This window comes from Lepidochelys kempii, chromosome 5 (genome assembly GCF_965140265.1).
Source record: "Lepidochelys kempii isolate rLepKem1 chromosome 5, rLepKem1.hap2, whole genome shotgun sequence".
Lineage (NCBI taxonomy): Eukaryota > Metazoa > Chordata > Testudines > Cheloniidae > Lepidochelys > Lepidochelys kempii.
Genome location: NC_133260.1, coordinates 26851888 through 26878398, shown reverse-complemented (window position 1 = coordinate 26878398; position 26511 = coordinate 26851888). Strand labels below are relative to the sequence as shown.

At 43.4% G+C, this 26511-nt stretch overlaps 1 protein-coding gene across 3 annotated transcripts in view; it reads right to left on the bottom strand.

The window, feature by feature from the left end:
- WDR70 (WD repeat domain 70) overlaps window positions 1-26511 on the bottom strand; it is a 271958-nt gene that overhangs the window by 203913 nt on the left and 41534 nt on the right. The window lies entirely within an intron of this gene.

Below are 26511 nucleotides of genomic sequence, written 5' to 3'. Positions count from 1 at the left end.
CCCAGAGCCCACACCCCCAGCCAGAGCTTTCACCCCCCCCCGCACTCTCAACCCTCTACCCTAGCCCTGAGCCCCTCCAACACCACAAACACCTTATCCCCAGTCCCAGCCAGAGCCCTCATCCCCCTGCCTTAGCCCTGAACCTCTCCAACACCATAAACCCCCCATCCCCAGACTGAGCCCTCACCCCAACACTCCTACTCTCACCCTGAGCCCCTCCCACACCCCAAACCCCTCATTCCCAGCCCCAGACAGAGCCCTCATCCCCTACACCCCTACTCTCGCCCTGAGCCCCTCCCACACCCCAAACGCCTCATCTGCAGCCATACCCCACAGCCCTCACCCCGCACTGCCTCCCACCCCCAAACTCCCTCCCAGAGCCTGCACCCCAATTCCCTGCCTCAGCCTAGGGCCTGCACCCCAGACCTCCTCCCCCACCCAAACTCCCTCCCAGAGCCTTAGGCAGGTGGGTGGGTGGGGGGGTTCTGGGCACCACCGAAATTTCTACAGACCTGCCACCCCTGCTTGGGAGTCCTTTTAGTGCACCTTGGCTCAGGAAAGGCCCCCTGCTTTATGCAGTCCTTCACATGCTGAGTAGCTTCTCTCTCCTTTTGGGACAAAAGCACTGAAGACTCCAGAAAGATCAGCTCCTACCTCTTCATAACTTTTAGCTCTGTCAAGCGACACCCCACCAGCTGCCCCACTTGAGCACAATGCCCCTGCCAGGTGACTTTGTTGCCAAGGCAACCTCTCCCTAAGAAACTAGGTCCCCTGGTTAGGAGCTAGTGTATAGTCTACAGCAATTACATTTCACAGAAGGCTAATCGCCGCAATTAACCCCCTCCAATCACACACACCTAGTCGTCACCTGCCATCCCACACTGGAACCGATACAGGGTATCATTAAACAATTACGACCCATACTTGCTGGGGGCCACATCCTGAAAGAAATCTTTCCCAGTCCCTTTCTTCTGGCCTTCAAACACCCCCTCAATTTGCCAAGCTCATCATCAGACGCAAACTCCCCACAGAGCAGGATACACCAACTCAAAAGCAGAATCAGACCCTGCCATGACGACAGATGCAAAACCTGAAGACACATCTCCACTACTACAGTAATGAATACCCCCCACTATATATTTTTTAAGAGCCCTGGGTCCTACACATGCCTATTACAACATGTGGTGTACCTCATCCAGGTACACATGCATTACATGCATTAACTGCCGCAGTAACAACTATGTGCATGAAACGCATCACTACCCTCTCAAATGAACTCACCCAGGAAAACGATATAAAGACAAAAACACCATATCATAGAATCATAGAATATCAGGGTTGGAAGGGACCCCAGAAGGTCATCTAGTCCAACCCCCTGCTCAAAGCAGGACCAATTCCCAGTTAAATCATCATATCACTGTGGATGAACACTTTTTACAAAAACTGGAATTAATTGGCAAACTGGACACCATCGAGTGGATGGGTCACTACAAAAAGTAATTTTCCCTCTGTTGACACTCAGACCTTCTTGTCAACCGTTAGGAATGGGCCACATCCAGCCTGACTGAATTGGCCTCGTTAGCACTGACCCCTCACTTGGTAAGGCAACTCCTACCTTTTCGTGTGCTGTATATTTATACCTGCCTACTGTATTTTTCACTCAATGCATCTGATGAAGTGGGTTATAGCCCACGAAAGCTTATGCCCAAATAAATGTTAGTCTCTAAGGTGCCACAAGGACTCCTCGTTGTTTTTGCTGACACAGACTAACATGACTACCCCTCTGAAACTTTTTACAAAATGATCACTCCATATCTGACCTCTCAATCCACATCCTCAAAGGAAACATGCATAACACCTTCAAAAGATGAACCTGGGAGATAAATTCATAACTTTGCTAGACACTAAAAATCATGGACTCCATAAAGAAACTGGATTTATAGCTCATTACAACAATTCATTGCAACCCACTAACATTCCTTTGTCCTACAGCTGCTGGAGGATTCTCTGCTCCTTGAAGTCTTTAAAACCACGATTTGAGGACTTCAATAGCTCAGACATAGGTGGGAAGTTTTTCGCAGGAGTGGGTGGGTGAGATTCTGTGGCCTGCATTGTGCAGGTCAGACTAGATGATCATAATGGTCCCTTCTGACCTTAATATCTATGAAAAAAACTGCAGAGGTGTTAACTGCTCACTTAATCTTGAATGGCCTCTTACAACATGCTAACTCCTTATGCTAAAGGATCAGTTTCACCTTGTATTTAGCTGTGATGCTCTGAGGTCACACCTGCACTCAAGATTGAAGTTGACCCAGCTACCTCACTCAGGGGATGTGAAAAATGCACACCCCCGGAGCCTTGTAGTTCTTCCCTTAACCTAGCTATTGCCTCTCAGGGCTGGTCTACACTATGAAGGGGGGAAATCGATCTAAGTTACGCAACTTCAGCTACGTAAATTCCACCTTCTCTGTATGTATATCTATCTATCTATATCTTCTTACTATATGTTCCATTCAATGCATCCGATGAAGTGGGCTGTAGCCCACGAAAGCTTATGCTCTAATAAATTTGTTAGTCTCTAAGGTGCCACAAGTACTCCTATTTTTTTTGCGGATACAGACTAACACGGCTGCTACTCTGAAACCTACATAAATAACGTAGCTGAAGTAGACGTATTTAGATCTACTTACTGCAGTGTCTTCACTGCAATGTGTCGATGGGAGATGCTCTTCTGTCAATTCCCCTTACACTTCTCGTTGAGGTGGAGTACCAGAGTCGACGATAGAGCGATAGGCAGTTGATTTATCACATCTATACTAGACACGATAAATAGACGCCCGCTGGATTGATCACTGCCCATCAATCCAGCCAGTAGTGTAGACAAACCCTCAGATGGGTGGGTTAACTATGTTGACAAGAGAACCCCTCCTGTCACTATAGTGAGTATCTACACTTAAAAAGCTAGAGCGGCTGCAGAACTGTAGAGTTTCAAGTGTAGACAAGCCCTGAGTATTTTTCCTAACCTGAAGAAGAGCTTTGTGTAAGCTTCAAAGCTTGTCTCTTTCACCAACAGAAGTTGGTCCAATAAAAGAAATTACCTCACCCATGTTGTATCCCCAGTTAAAGCCCACCTACTGACAGCCCTTGAGGCTGTATCACTATGCCTTAGAACTTTGGTCCATTATGGAGCTAACAGCACAAGAGAAGACAACTAACTCCCACATTAAAAATTGAATTTGCAGTCTGATAACATAGGTACAAAGAGCCCTGCAGTAAATAATAAGTTTGTACAGATTCCCATATTGTCACACAAGCACCTTACTCTTTTTTCTTTTGGGGGGAAGGAGAGCAACAAATAGGAGAATTTCTGTGCATGATTGCAATGTTATTGTGGTTGGAACTGTGAATTTGTAGGGAAAAACCAACCAACAAGGGCTTTGGCGGGAAGGTGGGGGAAGCTCACACTATAACTTCTGAGTCTACTCAAGGAATTCTTCCTCTTTTACAATGTTGAAACACTGGCACCATTCACTACCTTATCAGAAGGTGTGATATGGAGTGCAAAGACAAGAAAAAAAACTGAAAGTTACTAATAAAGGGAGAAAGAAACAAGCAGCTCATGTTGAATTCTTGTGGCTGCTCACAAAAGAAGCTGCCATGAAGGACAGGAAAACCGTGTCTATAGGCATTCTAAATTAATGCAGTCTCACAACAGACAGTGCTGTTCTGGAACTGCATCTAACAGTCTCCAGTGGTGTGGGACATAGGTGAAGAAAAAAGCTAACAGTGAGCAAAAGGATATAAATAGAGTTTTTCAGCTGGTTGTGTGCATCACAAACCAGAGTCTGGAAGTATCTGTTAACACTGACAGACACATGGGTATGTATACATTGCCCAGTCTGCAACCAAAGAGCAGCACAACAGTAGGAGTCGGGGAATTTTGGCCAGCACAATGGGACAAATATCTAACCTTATGAAGGTTCCAGTGTGATCTTTGATGTTCACACAGAGCAGACAGGACCTCCGTTTTTAGTCTCCTCTAAAAGACTCCTACGCTGTAAACTGCATGAATTCAATTTATCACTCTCTGATGGATGAAGGACTGAGTTGACCCTGATGGGATTTGAAACTGTTTCCAGGTTGTCTAGGTATGTCAAGCCTGATGCTTAGATGGTAAACCATCCTCATTTTAAAGGTGCCAAGTTGACAGGGCATTGTCTGTGCACCTCAGCCTTTTCCTTTATGTGAATGCCATTTCAATGAGAACAATGGCATAGGCTCAATTAAGTCATCTGGCAGTGTATCATCCAGTATTGTCATGATTTCAGAGTTTTCAGGAAGCTTTGAACTCTAAAACTGGGTTGTTTCCTTTGATGAGAGATGAGTGGGCACAGATGCAAGATTAACAAATGTATTTATATTCTATATACACCTTTCTTCAATTCCAGGCACACTGCATACAGTAAGAACACAAAACAAAAGATACTTCCAGAAGTCATTAACTTAAGAGACAATCTTCCTAATAAACATCGCACCTTAAAACCAACGTCAGAATCTTCCTCTGTACCCTGGTTTACTCTCAAGTTCATTTTTATCACAAGGAACTGCTAAAAAGATGCAAATACAGTTTTGAACAGAAATGGATGTCAGGAAGCAAAAAAAAACCTATGTACTTGTGATCTATGGAAATGGTTACATGGGTGTTACTGAAAAATATAACTTCAGAGACTGGAACTCCAGAAGTATAAACTGAGGGCATAATTTGCCTATGGAATTATCATCACTCATAATGATGCTCAAAAAGAAAGAACCCAGCCAAGATTGTAGGGCTAGCAGTTAGGAAAAGAAATCTTTTTGCTGTACGTGTAAACTAAGCACAGTTGATGAAGATGTGATTGACATAATGAACATGTGCCCTTACTGTACCATGTTTGTTTTTTTCCCCCAGTTACTTTTCAGAGTAGAAATGTACTTTAAATCTCCTCCTCTGCTACTCGCTCTCCCTCATGAGCAGCTCTGTACTTCTCACCCCACCTTCATACTGTTCATTTGCCTCTGTTACTTCCTACTATTGTCCTTAAATGTTTCCTCGTGCTGCTGATTCTTATTTGCCTAACACTTGCCCATTACAACCACTCAACATTCTGTCACTAAACTGACATCTGTCATCACCATGATGTGAGTACACAGTAAGAAAGCTGCAGTCATGAAGCACCTCCTGGAGGTAAAGGCCCTTTAGCAAACTCACCTGCTAACCAGAACACTTTTCTACATTCCTCTGCTAGTGAACTTCAATTGGCAGCAGGCAGAGCCCACAGTGAGGCTACTTTCTGAAGCTAACAATGTTTCCATCTTGCACTGATGGTTTCCTACAGGACTGTAGTGGCATAGCCATGGCACCGGAGGTTTTCTGTTACTGAAGAAACAGCATCTCCCTTGAGCGATGGAAGCTAGGTTGACAGAAGCATTTTTCCATCATTCTAGCCGTGTCTACACCAGGGGTTAGGTCAGCATAGCTACAGTGCTCAGGAATGTGGATTTTTCATACCCCTGAGCACTGTAGTTACACTGACATATGTTTTAAGTGTAGACCAGGCCTAAGACATAAGTAAGGCTGCAGTTCTCTCATCGAGGTCACGAAAGTCCATGAATTTCCAGGACCTCCCTGACTTCAGCAGCAGCTGGTGCAGCTGACCCCAGGGCCAACCAAGCAGCTGGGGGGACCCCGGAGCTACTCACACTGTCTGCTTCTCGGGCAGCCCTGGGGCCAGCCACACCAGCTGCTGCTCAGGTGGACCCAGGCAACTGGTCCTGGGCACTACCCCGGAGCAGCGGTCTGGGGACGGCAGCAGCAGAGCCCTGGGCCACCCGCCCAAGCAGCAGCAACAGGGCCCCAGGCCACCCCCCTGCAGCAGCGGCACACCAGAGCCCCCCTGACCAGAGCAGCAGCAGCACCCACTGGAACACCCCCCTCCCCAGCAGCTAAGTTTTAGTCAGGTGTATTTATACAGTACAGGTCATGGACAGGTCACGGCCGTGACTTTTTGTTTACTGTCCGTGACCTTTCCATTACTTTTATTAAAAATACCTGTGACTAAATCGTAGCTTTAGACATAAGGGGTGAAATTCTGAAGTCCGTGGCAAAATTCCTAATGACTTAAATGTGGCCAGGATTTCAGGTCCCTGCTGAGAGGTGCTTGAAATCTAAATCAGATTAGTGAAATCTTGAAATCTAAATCAGAAAAATCAGGAAAAAATAAGCGTAACGAGAACAGCCAACGGCATGTGTGGGAAATGTGTAAGGCAGACCTCAAAAGCAAGTAGTATGGTTGGGTGATGGTGGTAGTAGGGAGTGCTACATCTTTCTTTTTTAAAAAAAATTAAATGTAGAATAAATGGTGTCAAAACAGATTTAGTGTTAAAAGAACTTTAAAATAATAAATTCTCACAGAAAGTAGGTTTAGAAATCAACAGCAATGGGGAATCTAAATGTTTTTTTTAAAATGGTTAATTTTTTATTCTGTATCATTGCGGGCTTTTTAATCATTACATAAAGGCACACATTACAGACGGACACAAAATTTGTAGATATTGAGGATGCTTAAGTTAGTTATTCCTCTTTTAGATTTTCAAAGCCTGATTAGTATTTATTTCTGGAATTTCCCATAGTGATGAATGCTCAGGGATACATCTATCTATTTAAAGAAGTGTTATCACTGGGAAAAATATATTCATAATGCTTGAGAAAACAATAGACAATAGGGCTGCTTATGATTCTGGCATTTATTTGGCAGGAAACACAAGGTGATTATTTATACGTGAAATGATAGCACTGACTAAAACTGAAATATTCTTAGCTTGACATACATGAGCTTTCTTCGTACAGAACAATCTGCTCTGAATTCCCTTGTTAATTCTGCTCTACACAAGACCTCTTGCAAGTGGCAGATATAGCCTAATAAACCCAAATCACATATGAAAGCTTGAGAAGATAGATTATTAACCTCAGAAAGAAACAGTTCATTTTTTCAGTTTTTTATTTCTGGGATAAGAGGCGTCAAAAGTCCAGTTTATCTTTCAAGTTAAACCCAGATAGTTCTTGAGATACGTAAATCTATAGCATATTCTGGCTTTCTGATAAATATGAAATATCAGCACTCAGTTTCGAAAAAGGTAAAAGAATTAATTGCTTTAAATATCTTAATTGGTACAATTCAGCTATAGGAGGAGAAACAGATTATTCACATTAAAAACAGAAACGGTTTTTCAGGACGTATTTCGTTAATTCAAATTCCTGGCTATCACATGATAAGCAGTGGTGTAGGGACTGTGTCTTCCTATATATTTGTACAAAGCCTAGCACAATAGAGCCCAGTGGGGCCTTTGTGCACCACCAAAATACAAGCCAGAACAGTAACAGTTGCAATGATTTGTATAGTTTTCAGTTATTATTAAATAAGTTTCTAAATATGAATATAACAAATATGAATATACATATATGAATATAAACCTCATACATGACTATTTACTACCAAAACTGTTTCCAAACTGATCACTTCAGGTTCTTGTATATTATTTTCTAATTGGACTGTAGAAGCTATGGCAAGACAGTCTGGCAGCTACAAAGATGCTCTTACTGCCCCCTAGTGTCTCCTTTTAAAAGAGACACTTCATAGAGCAGAATGCTGACACTACTTACTTGTAAGCACTCATTTTGACTTTAGGGTATGTCTACACTGCAATTAAAAACCCATGGCTGATCCATGCCAGCTGACTCAGGCTCGCAGGGCTGTTTCACTGCAGTGTAGACATTCAGGCTCGGACTGCAACCCAGGCTCTATGACCCTGCAAGGTAGGAAGGATTCAGAGCTTAGGCTGCAGCCCGAGCCGGAATGTCTACACCACTATTAAACAACCCCTTAGCCTGAACCCCAGGAGCCGAAGTCAGCTGACATGGGGCAGCCATGAGTGTCTAACTACAGTGTAGACTTACCCTTATTGTGCTTGATTATGTAGGTACTTGCTTGTACCAACAGAGTATCTAGCAACTTTTGCTGCCAGAATTCCACCTATTTTGAACGTTGTTTCCAGGGCCACAAATCATTTTCTTCATACTATTAACTTATTGTGCATGTCATGTTTGTATCGCCAGTCATACCGATACTGCCAACACTTAGCTTTAAGCTAATAAACAGTCTCACTGATATCAGTTGGACCACTCTGATGCTTCAAATTAAGGAAATGGCCTAATAATCTATCTTTGTCAAGCAACCAACATTAAACAGCAAGCCAAGAGAAGCTACTGAGGCAGGTATTTTGGAACCATACTTCAATCTCCTGGTTTTTGAAATCTTGACCCTAATGAACAAGGGCAAAATGTGAATAGCCTTTTTTATTTATTTTTTAAATAGAGAGGAAAGGCTTCTCTCATTATTTTTGTTTTCGTAGGATTACCTGAAGCACTGAAGGACATGTTTTCTGCTCTACAAAACAACAGAAGCACCCAGCAGTGATTAGCTATAATAAAGGACCTGTTTTCTGTAATGACATGTCTCAGTTTTACATAAGGGTTCAACATAAAAAGATGAAAAAGCATAAAGGCATCTTTCTCCATTATTTTATTTTGTCAGTCTTCATTACGTAGATTGCACTTTGAGAAATTTCAGTTACAGTCATTAAAAACTACAATAAGTCTAGCATACAAAATATTCAAGTTCTCAAAGTTAATGAAGCAACAAAGTTTATAAAGCCTATTTTGCTTCAGTCTTCACTAAAGGTTAATGGTGACAAAATACTCAACACAATTAATATTAACAACAAGGACGAAGGAACGTAAGCCAAAAGAGGGAAAGAATATTTAGATACGTTAAATGTATTCAAGTTGGCAGGGCCTGATAAAATTCATCGTCAGGTACTTAAGGAACTAGCAGAAGTATCATAATTTAAGAACCATTAGCAATGATCTTTGAGAACTCAGGGAGGATGGATGATGTCCCAAAGGACTGGAAAATAGCAAACAGGGAACCTATCTTTGAAAGGTAGAACAAAAAGGACCCAGGGGATTATAGACCAGTCAGCCTCACTTTGATATCTGGAACAAATGATTAATATGAATTGATAAGCACCTAATGGTAATAGAGTTATAAGGAATAGCCAACATGGATTTGTCAAGAACAAATCATACTAAACAAACCTAATTTCCTTCTGTGACGGGTTCCCCCCCAGGGTGCCACATGGAACTGGGGTAACACTGAGTCCTATGACCCACCGGCCTGGGCTCCCTTTCACACTGTACTGCTATGCCAAGCTGCAAAGCCTTCCAGCCTGCACTTTCACCAGCATTCACACAAGTAAGGACACACCCAGCTACAGTTACACACAGGCTCTCTAATCACCAGGTTTCCAGCCTAGGACCCCAAAGCAGTACTGTCCTGCCCTGATCAAATCTGGCCAGTATATGGGTTTAATACCTGCCTCTCCCTCAATGTCAAGAGGGCAATGCACACTTGTGGTAACCAAGCAGAGATTTTCCCCAAGCACTCCAGTCAAAGCTCACTTGTTTAGATTAAAACAAAAACACATGATTTACAAGGAGAGGCTGAGGGAACTGGGATTATTTAGTCTGCAGAAGAGAAGAGTAAGGGTGGATTTGATAGCTGCTTTCAACTACCTGAATGGGGATTCCAAACAGGATGGATCTAGACTGTTCTCAGTGGTACCAGATGACAGAACAAGGAGTAATGGTCTCAAGTTGCAGTGGGGGAGGTTTAGGTTGGATAATAGGAAAAACTTTTTCACTAAGAGGGTGATGAAGCCCTGGAATGAGTTACCTAGAGAGGTGGTGGAATCTCCTTCCTTAGAGGTTTTTAAGGTCAGGCTTGACAAAGCCCTAGCTAGGATTCTTTAGTTGGGGACTGGTCCTGCTTTGATTTGAGCAGGGGGTTGGACTACGTGACCTCCTGAGGTCCCTTCCAACCCTGATATTCTATGATTCTATGAAAAACAAGTTTATTAACTACAAAACATAGCCTTACTTATAATCATTTAAAATCTATGTTTATATCATGGAGGTCACAGAAGCCATGACTTCCAGAGACCTCTGTGACATTTTCTGCTTCATCCCCTGGCTCTGTGGCACTGGAGCTGGCAGCCAGTGGGGCCCCGGCAGGGTCCGAGCAACAAGCAACAGCCTTCTCAGGGTCCCCCTGCAGGTTTCCAGCAACAGGCGACAGCCTCTTCAGGGTCTCCCTGCAGGGGGGTTCCAGCAACTGGGGACAGCCTTGTGGAGGGTGGGAGGGGAGAACCCTGCTGCTACCACAGTGGCAGGGGAAACCATGGAGCTGCAGCAGCAAAAGTCACAGACAGGTCACAGCTTACGCAAATATTTCTTTATTGCCCTTGAACTGTCCATGACTTTTATTAAAAATAACCATGACAAAATCTTAGCTTTAATTATAAGTGATAGCAAACAGATCAAAGCAGATTACCTAGCCAATAAACAAAACTGCAACCTAAGCTTAATATACTAGATTGGATAGGAATAGTAGATTCTCACCCTACCTAACTGATGGTGCAGGCAGACTTGTAGATTCTTAAGACACAAGCTACACTTGCTTTGCAGCTTGGAATCCCGAGGTGTTTCATGCATAGGCTAGAAATCCCTTTAGCCTGGGTCCAGTACTTCCCTCAGTTCAGTCTTTGTTCCTCAAATGTTTCCAGGAGTCTTGTGTGGGGAGTGAAGAACCACAGATGATGTCACTCCCTGCCTTATATAGCTTTAGCATATGGCAGGAACCCTTTGTTTCAAAACTTGGTTCCCAGACCGGTTTGTGGAAAAATACTGACATCCCAAGATGGATTCCAGAATCATGTGACCTGTTCACATGTACTTGTAGTCATAACAGCCATTACTTACAGGCTGTCTGGAGTGTTCTCAGGAAGGCTCACCAGATGGAAGATAAGCTTCTCCTAAGGTCTACTGTTTTCCCTAATGGCTCATTGCCCCGAATAGGCCCTTCCCAACCAGCTATCTAGACCAGCGGTTCTCAAACTGTGGGTCAGGACCCCAAAATGGGTCGCAACTTCATTTTAATGGGGTCGCCAGGGCTAGCTTAGACTTGCTGGGGCCTGAGGCTAAAGCTGAAGCCCTAGTCCCACAGCCCAGGGCTGAAGCTGATGCCCAAGGGTGTCAGCCCCTGCCTTGGGCTGAAACCCTGGGGCTTCGACTTTGCACCCTCCCACCCAGGGAGGTGGGGCTCAGGCTTTGCCCCCCTCTCAAGGCAGTGGCACTTGGGCGGGCTCAGGCTTTGTTCCTTCTTCCTGGGGTCAAGTAGTAATTTTTGTTGTCAGAAGGGGGTCACAGTGCAATTCTCATAAATATAAAGGGAAGGGTAAACCCCTTTAAAATCCCTCCTGGCCACAGGAAAAATCCTCTCACCTGTAAAGGGTTAAGAAGCTAAAGGTAACCTTGCCAGCACCTGACCAAAATGACCAATGAGGAGACAAGATACTTTCAAAAGCCGGGAGGAGGGAGACAAACAAAAGGTCTGTGTCTGTCTGTATGATGCTTTTGCCGGGGATAGAACAGGAATGGAGTCTTAGAACTTTTAGTAAGTAATCTAGCTAGGTATGTGTTAGATTATGATTTCTTTAAATGGCTGAGAAAAGAGCTGGGCTGAATAGAATGAATATTCCTGTCTGTGTGTCTTTTTTTGTAACTTAAGGTTTTGCCTAGAGGGATTCTCTATGTTTTTAATCTAATTACCCTGTAAGGAATCTACCATCCTGATTTTACAGAGGTGATTCCTTTACTTCTATTAAAAGTCTTCTTGTAAGAAAACTGAATGCTTTTTCATTGTTCTCAGATCCAAGGGTTTGGATCTGTGGTCACCTATGCAAATTGGTGAGGATTTTTACCAAACCTTCCCCAGGAAGTGGGGTGCAAGAGTTGGGAGGATTTTTGGGGGAAAGACGTGTCCAAACTACATTTTCCCAGTAAACCCAGATAAAGTTTGGTGGTGGCAGTGGAAATCCAAGAGTAAAAATAATTGGGGAAGTTTTAACCTAAGCTGGTAAAAGTAAGCTTAGGAGGTTTTCATGCAGGTCCCCACATCTGTACCCTAGAGTTCAGAGTGGGGAAGAAACCTTGACATGGTGGCAGAGTGGTGGGATTAACCTGAAATCATTTTGAGATCAATTTGAGATTTTTTGAGCCAGAAATACAGATTTTAAAAAGGAATTTTTTTTTCCTTTGGGGCTGCTGGAAAGGAGGTCCAACTGAAAGCAGCTAGTTTTTTCTCTGCTTTGGGGCCAGAGCAGAGACAAAAGGGGATTATCTTTGTGAATTGTAGGTGTTCTTTGCCTGGAGGCAGAGTAGTTAACCTCCTGCAGGGAAATTCACAGTCTTCACAAACCTGAGGTTTTTTCCCCTAAAAGTAAATAGGGGGGTGTTCTATACCCATTTTCCTAGAGACAAAAGCGGTAGGGGTTTGTTTTTTTTTAGGATTTTGATTTTTTTTGTTGTTTTTTTTTACAAGGAGCACTGATTTGAAAAGGAATTTTTTTTTCTTTTGGGGCTGCTGGAAAGGAGGTTTCCAAGTAGTGGAGGATTTTTGCTTTGATTTGGGGCCAGAGCAGAGACAAAGGGAATTGTCTTTTTCTGTAGGCTGACAATCACTATCAGAGAATAGGTATCCTATTCCAGCACAGCAAAATTTTACAAGCCAAGTTTGTTTTATTTCTAACCCTCGGGTGTAAAGTTAGTTAAAAACAGAGAGGTAAAGATGACAGACACCAAGGCACTACACAAATTGGAGTTAGCCAAACTGGAGACAATGAAAGAAGCCGAAAAAGCTCGAGAAGCTGCTCACAGGAGAGCAATGGAGGCAAGGGACAAAGAAAGGGAAGCAGCGAAAGAGGCAGAACACCACCAAGCAGCTGCTCAGAGGAGAGCTATGGAAGCAAGGTACAAAGAAATGGAAGCAAAGGACAAAGAAATGGAGGAGAAGGAAAAAGAGAGGAAGCATGTGGAGGAGATGGAGAAGATAAAGGCTCAGCAGAATATACCAACAAACCCTAGCAATCCTTCTCCAGGTACCACTCCCCATCCCAGAAAGTTCCCCACCTACAAAGCAGGAGATGATACTGAGGCCTTCTTAGAAAACTTCGAAACGGCCTGTCTTGGGTACAGCATCTCTACTGACCAATACATGGTAGAGCTGAGGCCGCAGCTCAGTGGACCCTTAGCTGAGGTGGCAGCTGAAATGCCTAAAGAACACATGAACAAGTATGAACTGTTTAAATCCAAGGCGAGAGTCAGAATGGGGATAACACCCGAGCAGTCTCGTCAGAGGTTCAGAGCCCTAAGGTGGAAACCAGACGTGTCATTTACCCGACATGCCTACCACATTGTGAAACATTGGGATGCCTAGATATCAGGAGCAAGTGTTGAATCTCCAGTAAATTTGCCCTTCCTAATGCAAATGGAACAATTCTTAGAGGGGGTTCCTGAGGAAATAGAAAGATATATCCTAGATGGGAAACCCAAAACTGTGATCGAAGCAGGAGAGATTGGAGCCAGATGGGTGGAGGTGGCAGAGAAGGAGAAAACTGGTCGCAGTTGGAGCGGAGACCAGAAGGGACAACCCCAGACCACACCCTATAACCGGGGGCTGCCCAAGGCCCCACCTACCTCCCAAAGAACCCTCCAGACCCCTTATCGTCCCACCACCCCATTCTCCAGCAACTCGCCTCGCCCCAGTGACCTGTCAGCTGGACGATGTTTTAAACGTAACGAGCTGGGGCATGTAAAGGCCAACTGCCCCAAGAACCCCAACAGATTACAGTTCATTGCACTGGAATCACACCAGAGGTCCGCAGGCGCAGATACCTCCTAGATACCCTTGGAGCAGAGGGAAACTGAGTGTGGGAGGGAAGAAGGTCACCGCATGGAGGGACACCGGAGCACAAGTGTCAGCTATCCAGCTTCCTTAGTGGACCCCAATTTAATCAACCCAGAGATCCAAGTGACGATTCAACCCTTTAAGTCCAACTCTTTCAATTTGCCTACAACCAAGTTGCCTCTCCAGTACCAGGGCTGTTCAGGAACGTCGACTTTTGCAGTCTATGATGATTATCCCATCCCCATGCTGTTGGGGGAAGACTTGGCCAATCATGCCAAGAGGGTGGGAATGGTCACCCGTAGCCAGGCTAAACAAGCCGTGAGGCCTAGCTCTGTTCCGGAAACTTCTACAGGACCCAGTCAGAGGTGATGGACCCAGACTCCAGGCCAATGTCTGCAACAGCAGTAGTGGATCCAGTCCCAGAGACCCAGACGGAACCAGTCCCAGAACCAGAACCAGCAGAACAACCAGCACCAGACCATTTGCCAGCACTGAATCCAGTACTTGCAACCTCAACACCAGAGGGCCCCACTGAACCTGAACTAGCAGCAGCCCATAACCCTACACAAGAGGTTCAGCCAGAGCCTGAACCCCAACATAGTGTCCCAGCGGAGAGCGGACCACAGTCAACGGAAACAGCCCCATCCCCTACTTCGCTTCCGGAGGGATCAAGCATAGGTCCACAATACAATGAGGAACTGATGTCTCCAGCATCAAGGGAACAGTTCCAGACCGAACAGGAAGCAAATGAAAGCTTCCAGAGAGCTTGGACGGCGGCATGGAGCAACCCACTGCCTCTCAGCTCTTCTAATCAATCCAGGTTTGTTATAGAAAGAGGACTTTTATACAAGGAAACTCTTTCTGGTGGACACCAGGAAGACTGGCATCCTCAGAGACAGTTGGTAGTTCCAACTAAATACCAGGCCAAGCTCTTGAGCTTAGCCCACGATCATCCTAGTGGCCATGCTGGTGTGAACAGGACCAAAGACCATTTGGGGGGGTCATTCCGCTGGGAGGGAATGCGCAAGGATGTTTCTACCGATGTCCGGTCTTGTGAAGTATGCCAAAGAGTGGGAAAACCCCAAGACCAGGTCAAAAGCCCTCTCCAGCCACTCCCCATCATTGAAGTTCCATTTCAGCGAGTAGCTGTGGATATTCTGGATCCTTTTCCAAAAAAGACAGCCAGAGGAAAGCAATACATACTGACTTTCATGGATTTTGCCACCCGATGGCCGGAAGCAGTAGCTCTAAGCAACACCAGGACTAAAAGTGTGTGCCAGGCACTAGCAGACATTTTTGCCAGGGTAGGTTGGCCCTCTGACATCCTCAGAGATGCGGGGACTAATTTCCTGGCAGGAACTATGGAAAACCTTTGGGAAGCTCATGGGGTAAATCACTTGGTTGCCACTCCTTACCACCATCAAACAAATGGCATGGTGGAGAAGTTTAATGGAACTTTGGGGGCCATGATATGTAAATTTGTAAATGAGCACTCCAATGATTGGGACTTAGTGTTGCAGCAGTTACTTTTTGCCTACAGAGCTGTACCCCATCCCAGTTTAGGGTTTTCCCCATTTGAACTTGTATATGGCCGTGAGGTTAAGGAGCCATTACAGTTGGTGAAGCAGCAATGGGAGGGGTTTACACCTTCTCCAGGAACTAACATTCTGGACTTTGTAACCAACCTACAAAACACCCTCCGAACCTCTTTAGCCCTTGCTAAAGAAAACTTACAGGATGCTCAAAAACAGCAAAAAGCCTGGTACGATAAACATGCCAGAGAGCGTTCCTTCAAAGTAGGAGACTAGGTCATGGTCTTAAAGGTGCTCCAGGCCCATAAAATGGAAGGGCCATTCACGGTCCAGAAGCACCTGGGAGCTGTTAATTATCGCATAGCATTCCCCACCTCCAACCGAAAGCCTAAGGTGTACCATATTAATTCTCTAAAGCCCTTTTATTCCAGAGAATTAAAGGTTTGTCAGTTTACAGTCCAGGGAGGAGACGACGCTGAGTGGCCTGAAGCTGTCTACCACGAAGGGAAATGTGCTGGTGGTGTGGAAGAGGTGAACCTCTCCATGACCCTTGGGCATATGCAGCGACAGCAGATCAAGGAGCTGTGCACTAGCTACGCGCCGATGTTCTCAGCCACCCCAGGACTGACTGAACGGGCATACCACTCCATTGACACAGGTAATGCTCACCCAATTAGGGTCCAACCTTACCGGGTGTCTCCTCAAGCTAAAACTGCTATAGAACGGGAGATCCAGGATATGTTACAGATGGGTGTAATCCGCCCTTCTGGAAGTGCATGGGCATCTCCAGTGGTTCTAGTTCCCAAACCAGATGGGGAAATACGTTTTTGCATGGACTACCGTAAGCTAAATGGTACAACTCGCCCTGACAACTATCCAATGCCACGCACAGATGAACTATTAGAGAAACTGGGACGGGCCCCGTTCATCTCTACCTTGGCCTTAACCAAGGGGTACTGGACTTAACCAAGCAAGTACCGCTAGATGAATCCCCCAAGGAAAGGTCAGCCTTCACCACACATCTCGGGCTGTATGAATTTAATGTACTTTCGGGCTGCGAAATGCACCCACCACCTTCCAGAGACTTGTAGATGGTCTCCTAGCGGGATTAGGAGAATATGCAGTCGTCTACCTTGACGATGTGGCCATATTTTCGGATTCCTGGGCAGACCACCTGGAACATCTACAAAAAGTCCTTGAGCGCATAAGGGAGGCAGGACTAACTGTTAAGGCTAAGAAGTGTCAAATAGGCCTAAACAGAGTGACTTACCTTGGACACCAGGTGGGTCAAGGAACTATCAGCCCCCTACAGGCCAAAGTGGATGCTATCCAAAAGTGGCCTGTCCCAAAGTCAAAGAAACAGGTTCAATCCTTCTTAGGCTTGGCCGGTTATTACAGACGATTTCTACCGCAATACAGCCAAATCGCCACCCCACTGACAGACCTAACCAAAAAGAAACAGCCAAATGCCGTTCAGTAGACCGAAGAGTGTCAGAAGGCCTTTAACTAACTTAAAGCGACACTCATGTCTGACCCTGTACTAAGGGCCCCAGACTTTGAGAAACCGTTCCTAGTAACTACAGATGCGTCTGAGCGTGGTGTGGGAGCAGTTTTAATGCAGAAAGGACCTGATCAAGAATTCCACCTTGTAGTGTTTCTCAGCTAAAAACTATCTGAGAGGGAAAGCAACTGGTCAGTCAATGAAAAAGAATGTTATGCCATTGTCTACGCCCTGGAAAAGCTATGCCCATATGTTTGGGGACGGCGTTTCCACCTGCAAACCAACCATGCTGCGCTACAGTGGTTTCATACTGCCATGGGAAATAACAAAAAACTTCTTCGGTGGAGTTTAGCTCTCCAAGATTTTGATTTTGCCATCCAAGACATCTCAGGAGTTTCTAACAAAGTGGCTGATGCACTCTCCCATGAAAATTTCCCAGAATCAACTGGTTAAAATAGTCCTTGAGATGTGGAAAATATGGTTAGTCTTTATGTACTTGGTAGTATATTTAGACGTGCATGTGTCTTATTAACTCTGTTTTTCCTAGAGCTCCAAGAAGAAATCCCAGCCAGCGTTTCACCCTAGCTGAGATTTGGGCGGGGGGGGTGTCATAAGTATAAAGGGAAGGGTAAACCCCTTTAAAATCCCTCCTGGCCACAGGAAAAATCCTCTCACCTGTAAAGGGTTAAGAAGCTAAAGGTAATCTCGCTGGAACCTGACCAAAATGACCAATGAGGAGACAAGATACTTTCAAAAGCTGGGAGAAAGGAGAAAAACAAAGGGTCTGTGTCTGTCTGTATGCTGCTTTTGCCGGGGATAGAACAGGAATGGAGTCTTAGAACTTTTAGTAAGTAATCTAGCTAGGTGTGTGTTAGATTATGATTTCTTTAAATGGCTGAGAAAAGAGCTGGGCTGAATAGAATGAATATTCCTGTCTGTGTGTCTTTTTTTGTAACTTAAGGTTTTGCCTAGAGGGATTCTCTATGTTTTGAATCTAATTACCCTGTAAGGTATCTACCATCCTGATTTTACAGAGGTGATTCCTTTACTTCTATTAAAAGTCTTCTTGTAAGAAAACTGAATGCTTTTTCATTGTTCTAAGATCCAAGGGTTTGGGTCTGTGGTCACCTATGCAAATTGGTGAGGATTTTTACCAAACCTTCCCCAGGAAGTGGGGTGCAAGGGTTGGGAGGATTTTGGGGGGAAGATGTGTCCAAACCACGTTTCCCAGTAAACCCAGATAAAGTTTGGTGGTGGCAGTGGAAATCCAAAGGTAAAATAATTTTGTACCTTGGGGAAGTTTTAACCTAAGCTGGTAAAAGTAAGCTTAGGAGGTTTTCATGCAGGTCCCCACATCTGTACCCTAGAGTTCAGAGTGGGCGGGCTCAGGCTTTGTTCCTTCTTCCTGGGGTCAAGTGGTAATTTTTGTTGTCAGAAGGGGGTCACATTGCAATGAAGTTGAGAGCCCCTGATCTAGACTGAAAGTATCTTGTCTAGTGGGCGTTATCCAGGTGTAACTACATTTGAAATACAGCTATGTAGTCAATATTCATAACTTCAGATACATAAATGATACATGTATACAAACAGGATAATCGTATTCAGTAAATTATAACCTTTTCAAGAACACCTCACATAACCCGTTTTGCATAAAACGCATCATAATTATGCCATAATCATATAATAATAATATCATTGCAAAGAATATGGGGTGCAGTGTGTCATCTTCTTTGACAAGTTACTGGCTTAGCAGATATAGGGGAAGCAGCAGATCTGATATTTCTTGATTTTAGTAAGGCTTTTGACCGTAACATGACATTCTCACAAGCGAACTAGGGAAATGCAGTCTAGATAAGGGGTTCTCAAACTGGGGGTCAGGACCCCACAGGGGGGTCGCAAGGTTCTTACATGGGGGGGGGGGGTCGCGAGCTGTCAGCCTCCACCCCAAACCCCGCTTTGCCTCCAGCATTTATAATGGTGTTAAATATATAAAAAAGCATTTTTAATTGATGGGGTAGGGGAGCGTGCACTCAGAGGCTTGCTATATAAAAGGGGTCACCAGTAAAAAAGTTTGAAAATCACTGGTCTAGATGAAAATACTTTAAGGTTGGCATACAACTGGTTGAATGACTGTACTCAAAAGAGTAGTTCTCAATGTTTCGCTGTCCAACTGGGAGCGTTTATCTAGAGAGGTACCATAGGGGTCAGTCCCGGGTACAGTATTATTCAATATTTTCATTAACTACTTTGATAAAATGGAGTGTACGCTTATATAATTTTCAGACACCACCATGCCAGGAGGGGCTGCAAGCATTTTGGAGGAAAGGATTAGAATTCAAAATGCCTTGACCAATTAGAGAATTGGCCTGAATTCCACAAATGAAATTCTATAAAAACAAGGCAAAAGTACAGCATTTGGGAAGGAAAAAAAAAAATCAAATGAACTACAAAATGGGGGGTAACTCTGCATGTTGTAGTACTGCTGAACAGGATCTGAAGGTTTATAGTGGATTACAAATTAAACGTGAGTCAACAATGTGATGCAGTTGCAGAAAAAGTTAAGACAGACAGACCTGGGAAATAATTGTCCTGCTTTACTTAGCACTGGTGAGGCCTCAGAGGGAGTACTGTGTCCAATTTTGGGCAACACACTTAAGAAGATGTTAAGATGTTAAGATGTGGACAAATTGTAGAGAGTTTGGGCAAGCAACAAAAATGATTAAAGGTTTAGAAGACTTGACCTATGAGGAAAGGTTAAAAAACTGGGCATGTTTAGTCTTGAGAAAAGATGACTACGGGGGGACCTGATAAGTCTTCAAAAACATTAAGGGCTGTTATAAAAAGAGCGGTGATCAATTCTTCTCCATGTCCACTGAAGATAGGACAAGAAATAATGGGTTAGTCTGCAGCAAGGGAGATTTAGGTTAGTAATTTGGGAAATCTTTCTAACTGTAAGGGTAGTTAAGTTCTGGGATAGGCTTCCAAAGGAGGCTGTGAAATCCTCATCACTTGTGGGTTTTTAATAACCTGTCAGGGGTGGTCTAGATTTACTTGGTATTGCCTTAGCACCGGGGGCTGGACTTGGTGACCCCTTAAAGCCCCTTCCAGACCTACATTTCTATGTTTCTGTGAAAATACTAACTGGTGAAGCAAAAAGAACAGAAATTTTACACGTGGCACCAAGTGTACCTGAAGGGATTCAAGTGAAAGCTTTACACATCTCTCAAAAATCCTAAACTTAGGGAAGGGGGAGTTGTTAATTTATAAGTTTATGATTCTTCTGTTCCTTTGGAAAAAGAGCAGTCTTTATGATTTATGAAAGGAAATCAAATAACTGTTATATATCCACAATATTTTGAACATTTACCAATCTTCGGTAACAATGCAACTGAAGCAAGTAATACAAATACTACACAAGATACTGCTGTAAAATATTATTCAAGATCCTAATTATTTGAAATGGATGATACTAAACATTTAAAATTCAGGAAAGGAAACTGAGAAATAAAGGAAAGTTATGTATAGTATATTAAGATCTGGAGAGTGTTAGCATCAAATATGTGCAGTCCCCATATACCTCTACGTGTCCACCTGAAAATAAGAGATGCCATTGCAGCAGCTGTAAAATGTTATATGTGACAGTATCACATTCATAAAAATCAAAAGCCATCTTTTAGACAAACAGCAGACATTCTGACAGTCAACAAAATTTCTCTCCAGGGATAAAACTGGAAAAGTCTGCAGGTCCAGTGGTTCAATATAAATTATTTATTAATTCAAAATTCTGTGAAGACTTGTTTTGGAAAGGAAATGCAACTACATGCCACTTGCACTATTCCTTCCAATATAACCTCCCTAAATTAATCATCTCCATTGCAAATATTTCAAATACCTGTTATCACTTTTACTTTTGGTTCATTCAAAACAAGAGCTCTTCACACTTGTACTTCGAATTACTACTGTTTGGACTATAAGTAAAGTTAGTCAAATCCATTTATTCATGTCTGAATATTGGTGACATCATAGCAGAATTTTCAGAAGCCTTTTTTGGTCCATCACTAGCTTTCAACATTCAGTAGCTGACCTCCCAGTAATGCTGCATGTTACCCATCTCTTTCTGGGTCATCCCCTACTATGGTCCACCACCATTCCTTCCACAATAACTTTCCATCTCTATGTTTGATGTGACCAAAGCAAATATGTTTGCACCTGTTGAATTTCACCAGCACGGTCTATTTCTCTCCAAGAATGTTTTTAACATAAGCATTTGTCTTCTTTTCTATCCAGGAGATATGCAAGAGTTTTCACCAGCATCATATCTCAAAAGCTCCAATTTTCTTCTTAGGAGCAGCATGCATTTCCTACAATTTGCATCCATAAGTTGCTATTGGGAAAAAATTAGCTTTTCCCCTGTCAACTTTTGTACATTTTGAGATGCCAAGTTTTTTCCAAGCTTTTGTAAGGGAGGTAATGGCTGAGTAAGCCATTTGTAGTCTTTTTCAGATTTCTTTGGAACAGCCTCCTTAGCTGGATATGAATTCAGTACCTGGGATCATACATCTACTGCTTCTACCACTTGACCCTTAATCATGATGTCTGCTTGCACACTATTTTTTAAAATCATCTGAACATGAGTACATTCAGTTTTTGCGTCATTCAGGGTTAGTTCATCTTCCCCAGTGACTCATTTTACAAATGCAAACATTCATTGCATTACATCAGTGGTTGTAGAAAAAGAGTGTTGTGTTATGAGCATATCTGAGGTCGGTTAAAAGGTGTCCACCAATGGAAATCAACTCCTTCTACTTTGTCAAAACCTTTCAAGGCTTGTCTCATCATAAACTCTGTGTATATGTTGAAAAGGCTTGGGGACAGAACATACCCTTATCTCACACCCTGCCCAGTGGAAAGCCACACGCTGTTGCTTGCTGCTTTTCACACCATGGTCTGTTGATGACAGAGACTTGGAATGAGTTCAATTAGATGCTTTAGAATCCCCACATCTGCCAGTATCCTCCAAAAGATTCATGTCAGACAGCACTGAATGCTTTTGAGTATAATAATCAATGGGTGATTGTATGCCCTGCATTTTTCAACAATATGAAGATATTTGCAATTTGATCACATGTTTTCTCACTCTCTGAAACCAACTTGTTCTTCTGGTAGTTCTGCTTCTATCATTCACTTCATGTGATCTTGGATTACCTTACAGCAGAACTTTCCTCACATAAGATATTAGGGAGATGATTCAATTGTTACTAAACTCTGTTATGTCTCCTTTCTTTGGAAAGGGCAGAAAGATTCCCTTTGTCCAGTCATACAGCCAATTTTTAGTTATCCATATCTCATAATAATTTTTCCACAAAAGATCAATACCATGGTCACTTTTTAAACAGTTCTGCTGGTGCGTTATCTACACCTGGTGTTTTCCCAGGCTTCATTTTCATAATAGCAAACACCATTTCCTCTAGCAGGATTGATGGCTCCGGCTCCATACTCGTTCTGTCTTCCTATATCTTGAGTGACTCTAATGAAGCATACAGACTGGCACAGTTCTCTCCACCGACATTTCATGTTGCCACCTTCAGTGAAGATGCTGCCATCGTGATCTTTAATTATGCTTGATCGCGAGGGATACTTTTTGGTAAGAATCTGACCACTGTGAAGGGGGAGGAGGTGCGGGGGGGGGGGTGCCACTAGGACCCAGAATGTAGAAAATTGTGTCTGCTGCTGGTGCATATGTATTCTCTCTGCTCTAGATGCAGACATGGTAGAATGCTGTGCTGGAGGAAGGAGGGAACAAGAGACATAACCGGCAGGCAGGAGAAAAGGTGAGAGGGAATAACAGAAAGCAGCAGGAGAGAGAGAGAGGAGGAGCCGACTCTTATGTGCCTCTCTAGCACCCCCAGGATCCTGGACTGATTAACACCAGCTTCTGAAGGAGCTTCCTGTTTCCTACTGCTTCCCTGAACCCACTTGAGGAGAACAGGCAGTCAACTGAAGTAGTAGGAGCCAGTTAGGCCCTTACAGCGCTGATATCGTCCCTTACTCAGGCCGTGCTACCAGCCTGCTTATCTGTCCCCTTCAATTGAGTGTTGAGAGCCACTATAGCTGGCACAGAACACCAGTCATGAGTAAAAGAAGAAAACACTCTTCTGGGGCAGCATTCAGAAAAAGGAAAGAAAGCAAAGGAAGCTTTTCTATCTAAACAGGAAGGAGCTCTTCTGAGAAACATAGAGACAAATGTTCATGGTGAGCCTTCCGGCCCCAGTGAGGATGTGAGTGGTGAGGGGATGCCTGATCTTCCAGTCAAAGTACGGGTGACCTGGCAGCTACTGCAACATCCATATCTCCATCTCAAATGGATGTAACCCTGCACATTCCTGAAGAAAAGTGTAGATCAGAGAAGAGTGTGATGGAGGCGCAAGAAACAGCTGCTGCTGAGTTTAGTTCCTTAAGTCTAGATGATCCAGGACTGTGGACCCACTTGAGCAGTGGCCTGAGGGACTTTCTTGTACTGCATGGGCCACAGCAAGTGAAAAACTTCATGTTCCCCAAAGACAATGAAAATAGAAGTTTCCATCCAACACATTACTGGCGTGAAATCCCCAATGGTGACAAAGTGGAGAGACCCTGGCTCATGTAGTCAAAAACCCAGAATGCTGCATACTGTTTTTGCTGCAAACTCTTCCAGTCTAATGTTCCAGCCACATTGGTTTTCTACAGGAACAAAGGACTGGAAAAATCTGGCTAGAAATCTGGCATGCCATGAGAAGGCAGCAAATCACCAGAGATCATTCCATAGGTAGAAAGAGCTTGACATGAGACTAAGGTTAAAGGCCACCATAGATGATCAGCTTCAAGAGAAGATCGCATCAGAGTCTCTTCACTAGCAAAATGTTCTGAAAAGGCTCATTGCCATTGTGAGAATGCTTGCTACCCAAAACCTAGTACTGCGTGGCACTTCAGATCGGCTGTATGTGCCAAACAATGGAAACTTCCTTACAATTGTGGAGCTGACGGCTGAGTTTGATGCTGTACTCCAGGTGCATCTAAGAAGAGTCAAGAAACGTACACGCACCCCTACCTTGAAAAGCAATTCAAAATGAGATCATATAGTTACTGGCAACAAAAGTCAAACAGAAGATTGTGGCAGATCTGAAGTCAGCAAGATATTACTCTGTTATTCTGGACTGCACACCTGACATCAGCCATATGGAACAAATTACTTGAATGGTGCGTTTTGTAGCAACAACAGAACCTAGTGAAAATGTCCCTGCAATGGTGACTGTCAGAGAGCATTTTCTAGAATTTATTGACATTGATGATACTACAGGAGCTGGTATGACAAATGTGCTTCTTAAAAAGCTAGAAGATACAGGAATTGAGATAGCTGACATGAGAGGTCAGGCTACAATAATGGTGCCAACATGAGAGGAAAGAACGGAGGAGTGCAGACATGGATCCGAGAGTTAAACCCATGAGCTTTTTTTGTCCCATGCAGTTCTCATTCACTGAACTTGGGGTCAGTGATGCAGCATCAGCTTCTAGTGAGGAATAGAAATAGGGAGATTCTGGAAAGGACATTCATTTTCTGTATATTAATTTTACCCAACCAACTGAGGATTAACAAATTCTACCTTCTCAAATTGCTAGCCACTTGGGCAATAATTGGTTCTATACATATCTTTGGGATATCCTGAATATTACTGGGAATCAGTAGTCTTAAATATTCATGTAAAAGGACTGCCACTGAAAGTTCCAACTTTAGCAAAGGCCTTTGTGGGCATATTTGTTAATGTCTAAGATTTCTGATATACCCCAATTAATTTTATGTTCTGAGGGGTCTCTAAACTTATTAACAGTGATTAGAAGATTAGGAATGGTAACCTCAAGCTTAATACAAATACAAGAGCATCATCTGCATAGAGCATAATTGTGTGTTCTGTTTTACAGTCTACTTAAATTCCCCCCTCCAAATCAGCAGGAAATGGTATTCTTCAATTCCTGAACTGAAGAGTACAGTTGCTGTGGGCTGTTAAACTGTTGCTGCAACTTTGAAATGGCTCAAAACAATCCTAAAACTTGGCATAGGGCTGTCACTTTGAAAACATTGCCCAACTCAGGATACAGCCTTAGAGAGATCCAAGGCTATAGAATGTTTCAGGGACATGATTACAGCACAACCCCTGCTATCCTGCAAGAAGAAACAGTGTTGTCTCCTCATATGATTCAACTGTGCTGCAATTGGGTTCCCCAACACTGTTGATTTTTATAGCGAAGATGTGACCATGAACTCTACCCCCTGCAAACTATGCTAGCAGCAACCAGTGGGCTTATCAGTTCATGTAGGGAAAATGCAATGTGATGGCATAAGAAAACAGGATATCATTAAATTCTGTTAGAATCTTTGCAGATTCTGCTAAAGATGCTCAGAAGCGATTTACCCTTAACCCCCACACTCTTCAAAATTTAACAAATGAACTATTGAGCCTCCCCTCTAACAAACAAATCCTGTTAAGATGTCTGAGTTTGGGAATCCAAAAATCACTAATCATTTTTTAAGATCTTGGCCATAAACTCACCATTTTGCATACAAGTCTTAAAAAAAATTGTTAAGCAAATGGGCCAAGTTATCAATGAAAGAAAAAAGTCTGACGAGACTAAAAATATATACACTTTTCATATTCTCCAATATCTCAAAAATGGTTGATGAGATTTTCTTCAGATTTTCCATAAAAATGTACTTCTGGGCTTAGATCAAAAGATTATGAAAAGATTCAGCCAAGGAGACTTTTTTCAGAAAGGCATGAGGACGTGGGAAAACAGGTGTTATAACAAAAGTGCCAAACAAACTTTGGGCTCCATTTGCCTGAAAAGGACTACAGACAAGCTAGATAACGCACTAGATAATAGTAAGAAATTGTTTAACCATTTAAAATACAAGTAGCAAAATGAAATACCTTAACATTCAAAAGTGTCATGGTCACATAATGCCACAAATATATTTTAAAGAGACATTGAACCTAAACCACAGTTCTGTCTGAAAGTCTTTTTTTAAAGCCTACTACTGTTACTCGTAACACTCATGATTGCTATAATTGATAACTTAGAGCACCATTTCTCAAACTGGGGGGTCCAGACCCAAAAGTGGGTTGCAAGGCTCTTGTAGGGGTGTTGTGAGATCACAAAAAATAGGGCTACCATATGTCTGGGTTTTCCCAGACATGACCTCTTTTTTTGGTCCTTGCTCGTCCTTTTTCCTTGCCCTCAGAGCTAGGCGGCTGGAGAGTGGCAGCTGCTGGCCGGCCAGCCACCCAGCTCTGAAGGCAGCAGTGCAGAAGTAAGGGTGGCATGATATGGTTGCTTAGTTCTGCAGGGATCTGCAATGATCCTGCAAAAGCTATGTCCGGTACCAAGAGTCTTCAGGACCCTAGGGGAAGTAGATGTGAATAATATAGTAAAATAAATTGACCAGTCATTCGGTCTAAAACGTATACGGCAAATACGACACACAAGAAAACCCCACAACCAAAGAGCCAACCAGCACCATTAGCATGGATCCAGCACAGACAGA